This window comes from Cherax quadricarinatus, chromosome 22 (assembly GCF_038502225.1).
Source record: "Cherax quadricarinatus isolate ZL_2023a chromosome 22, ASM3850222v1, whole genome shotgun sequence".
Classification (NCBI taxonomy): Eukaryota; Metazoa; Arthropoda; class Malacostraca; order Decapoda; family Parastacidae; genus Cherax; species Cherax quadricarinatus.
This window is the reverse complement of record NC_091313.1, coordinates 5,443,983-5,448,982: the sequence shown is the minus strand read 5'-3', so window position 1 is coordinate 5,448,982 and position 5,000 is coordinate 5,443,983. Positions and strand designations below refer to the sequence as shown.

Sequence of the window (5,000 nt, the reverse complement as noted above, 5' to 3'; positions counted from 1 at the left end):
GCTTTAACGAAATCAACAGCAACAGTAGGCTGTGCAGAGGCCAACAGAAATAGGAGGAGAATGAGGAGGAGGAGGAGCATGAGCATGAGAAGCATGATTTGGAGCATGATGAGCATGAGGATGAGCATGAGGAGCAGCAGGAGCAGCAGGAGCAGGAGCAGCAGCAGCAGCAGGAGCAGCAGCATGCAAGCAATTAACGACACTATCGGCCCATTACGCAGACAATGTTGAAGGTACTGATGAACTGCCTCGCCCCACCACGGAAATAACTCGACACAAATCTCGCTCGTTTCAGTGTCTTGAAATCTGAAGGAGTCAGGCAGTGTACTTCTCATTCTTGGGGCAGTAAGAGCATCCCTCTTTCTGGGGTTGGGTCAGTTCCTCATATCGGTCAGGAAAGATCCCGACATTACGGAAAAGGAGCTTGAAAGCCATTCTGGCTCTGGACGAGGTGTCAGCAACACAGCTCGTCAGTCCTGGGTAAAAGTAAGCACGAGTATCCCTCGTTCAGAGAAAGAATGACCCTCGTCCAAAGTCAAAAAAAAAAAACAAGAATGAAGCAACCAGAGGCTGCTGATCGTGAGGCCACGCGTGCTAGCGTCTGCTGGCGACACATTTATTGTACCACTTACAGCTTCGTTCCGAAGAAGCTGAGATTTGCAAAGCAGTGAGAACTAAGAGACCACTCAGTGTTCTTAGCAATAAGAAATTAATACGCCTCTACATAAGAACATGCAAGGTTGCAAAAGTAAATACAAAACTACACATGAATTCCCAAGGTAATATTGAGTAACAAAAGTAACATTTACTAGCATAATTTATGTATTTTAAGCTAAATTAGTTACCAGAACTATGGTAATACATATTACAATAACCTCAACTAAGATAATATTACAACTACCACAACTAAGGTAATAACGTATTACAACTACCACAAAGAGAGAGAGTGGAGGGCAAGGAGTCACTAGCTCCCTTAAGGTTTACTATACTAAAATAGGATCTAAAAATAAAATAGATGAGTTAAGATTACTTGCAAGTGCAGGTAATATAGATATTATTGCTATAACAGAGACATGGTTCAACTTGAAAGATAGAGAAATGCCTTCTGAATGCAACATACAGGGTTATAAACTATTCCACACTGATAGGGTGAACAGGAAGGGTGGTGGAGTGGCGATGTATATCAGAGATAATTTAAACTGTTGTGTGAGACAAGATATAAAATTAGAAACATCGGACACAGAATCTGTTTGGCTACAGTTTCTCGAAGGTCGTGAAAAATTAATTTTGGGTGTGATTTATAGGCGCCGAAACCTTGACAGAGAGTGCAGTAAGCTGGTATGGGACAAAATTCATAAGGCATCTAAATATGAAAATGTTGTGTTAATGGGGGATTTTAACTTTAGACAAATTGATTGGAACAATGTGACAGGAAATCTTGTCTAGTGACTTTTTTGATGCAGTTCAGGACTGCTTTTTAAAACAGTTTGTGACAGAACCAATAGAGGAAACAATCTGGTTGACTTGGTTCTTGCCAACAAAGAATCACTATGTGATAAATGGTTTAAAAACCGACAAGTTGAAGATTGAGATACTTATGCACCATATGGGAACCTATATTGAAGAAACGTTTCGCCACACAGTGGGATGGTACCACTATGATTCCACCTCCTCCTGCTTTGCCTCACCTGACTACAGTATATAAGCCACGTCTACGGCCCTATGCTGTACTTTCTACAAGATTGATGGACTGAACACATCGACTCCAGGCTGAGGGACTGATTACCTCAAATTCTGCCTCTCCTTACACCCTTCTGATTTGAAATGGACTGGTGAAGCCACTGTGTGGCAAAACGTTTCCTCAGTAAAGGTTCCCATATGTTTCATAAGTGTCTCATTCTTCAAAGAATCACTAGTTGATAATCTTGAGGTTAATGATGAGCTTGGGGAGAGCGATCACAAATCAATTAGTTTCAATATACTATGGAATTACCCAGATAACTACAATCAAGTCTGTCTCAGATTTCTGCTTGGCCGATTTCATGGGACTGAGAAATTACCTGGGTGGGCTAAATTGGGATGACCTGACTATGGGTCAGGTGCATAAGGTTGGTTGCCAATATGACGTATTTCAGAGCATAGTCCTACTTACCCAGACAACTTTTGTTCCGAGTAGGGAAATTAGATCTAACAAAAATGATCCCAAATGGATAAACAATAGATTAAAACATCTCAATGGTCAAAAGAGAGGCATATATTGGCGTATCAAAAGAGGGGATGGGCAGTTAAGAAATCAATATATTCAGTTAAAGAGAGAATTAAAAAAAGGAATAAGGAAAGCGAAAAGGGATTATGAGGCTAAGATCGCAAAGGGATTCGAAGGCTAACCCGAAAGGGTTCTTTCATGTATATAGAAGGAAGATTAAAGACAAGATAGGCCCACTTAAGAGTAACTCAGGTCAGATCACTGACAGTGATAAGGAAATGTATGAACTTTTCAATACCTTCTTACTCTCAGTTTTTACTCAGGAAGATACTAGCGAAATTCCAGAAATAAATTATGTAGAACAGGACGATAATAAACTATGCACTATTAGGGTAACTAGTGACATGGTCTTAGACAAATAGAGAAATTAAAACCTAACAAATCTCCAGGCCCTGATGAACTGTTTGCAAGAGTGTTAAAGGAATGTAAAGAGGAACTTAGCAAACCTTTGGCTAATCTTTTCAACATATCACCACAAACTAGCGTAGTGCCTGATAAGTGGAAAATGGCAAATGTAATACCTATTTACAAGGCAGGTGATAGGTCCTTAGCTTCGAACTATAGACCAATAAGCCTTACCTTCACCGTTCGTAAATTTATGGAATCAGTAATTGCCGAATCAATTCGTAGCCATCTTGAAAGGCATCAAGTGATCATTGAATCTCAGCACGGTTTTACAAAGGGGCGTTCCTGTTTTACGAATTTACTAACTTTCTTCACCAAGGTATTTGAGTAGGTAGATCAGGGTATTGAATATATTGAGTATATGGGCTTCAGTAAGGCTTTCAATAAAGTTCCACATCAGAGGCTGTTGAGAAAACTTAAGTCACACGGAATAGGAGAATTTTTTTCCTGGGTAGATGCATGGTTGACAAATAGGCAGCAGAGACTTTGCATAAATGGGGAGAAATCAGAATGGGGGCACATCACGAGCGGTGTTCCACAGGGGTCAGTGTTGGGCCCCTTGTTGTACACAATTTACATAAATGACACAGATGAGGGAATAAATACCGACATAAGCAAATTTGTTGATTGCACCAAAATAGGCCGTCCAATTCTTTCTAATGAAGACATTAGAGCACTCCAGGATGATTTGAATAGACTGATGCAATGGTCGGAGAAGTGGCAGATGCGGTTTATTATAGATAAATGTAAAGTTCTAAATGTTGGATAGAAAAATAATCATGCGACATATAAACTAAATAATGTAGATCTTAATATAACCGATTGCAAAAAGGATTTAGGAGTTCTGGTTAGCAGTAATCTGAAACCAAGAAAACACTGCATAAGTGTTCGCAATGAAACTAACAGAATCCTTGGCTTCTTATCAAGAAGTATAATAGAAATCCTCAGGCTGTTCTTCAACTCTATATATCCTTGGTTAGGCCTCATCTAGATTATGTTGCACAGTTTTGGTCACCGTATTGCAGAACGGATATAAATGCACTGGAAAACGTACAAAGGAGATGACAAGGTTGATGTCATGTATCGGAAATCTTCCTTATGAGGATAGGATGAGGGCCCTGAATCTTCACTCTCTGGAAAAACGTAGAATTAGGGGGGTTATGATTGAGGTGTATAAATGGAAAACAGGAATTAATAAAGGGGATGTAAATACCGTGCTAAAAATATCTAGTATAGACAGGACTCGCACCAATGGTTTTAAATTGGAAAAATTCAGATTCAGGAAAGGTATAGGAAAGCACTGGTTTGGTAATAGAGTTGTGGATGAGTGGAACAAACTCCCGGGTACCGTCATTGAAGCAAAAACGTTGTGCAGTTTTAAAAATAGGTTAGATAAGTACATGAGTGGGCGTGGGTGGGTGTGAGTTTGACCTGACTAGCTTGTGCTACTAGGTTAGATGCCGTGCTCCTCCCTTAAGTGAATGTGACTGACCTGAATAGGTCAAGACATTGGCTTAAACCTGTGGGAGAATTGGACTTGCCTTGCATGGGCCAGTAGGCCTGTTGCAGTGTTCCTTCTTTCTTATGTTCTTATGTTAACTAAGGTAATATCGTATTACAACTACCATAACTAAGGTAATAACATATTAAAATTTCCACAACTAAGGTAATGTATTACAACTACCACAACTAAGGTAATGTATTACAACTACCACAACTAAGGTAATGTATTACAACTACCACAACTAAGGTAATGTATTACAACTACCACAACTAAGGTAATGTATTACAACTACCACAACTAAGGTAATGTATTACAACTACCACAACTAAGGTAATGTATTACAACTACCACAACTAAGGTAATGTATTACAACTACCACAACTAAGGTAATATATTACAACTACCACAACTAAGGTAATGTATTACAACTACCACAACTAAGGTAATATATTACAACTACCACAACTAAGGTAATGTATTACAACTACCACAACTAAGGTAATATATTACAACTACCACAACTAAGGTAATGTATTACAACTACCACAACTAAGGTAATGTATTACAACTACCACAACTAAGGTAATGTATTACAACTACCACAACTAAGGTAATGTATTACAACTACCACAACTAAGGTAATGTATTACAACTACCACAACTAAGGTAATGTATTACAACTACCACAACTAAGGTAATGTATTACAACTACCACAACTAAGGTAATGTATTACAACTACCACAACTAAGGTAATGTATTACAACTACCACAACTAAGGTAATGCATTACAACTACCACAACTAAGGTAATAAGGTCCATCAATC

General features: G+C 38.8%; 1 long non-coding RNA gene across 1 annotated transcript in view; it reads left to right on the top strand.

Moving 5' to 3' along the window:
* LOC138853061 (uncharacterized) overlaps positions 1-5,000 on the top strand; it is a 269,917-nt gene that overhangs the window by 33,165 nt on the left and 231,752 nt on the right. The gene's annotated exons all lie outside the window — the stretch shown is intronic.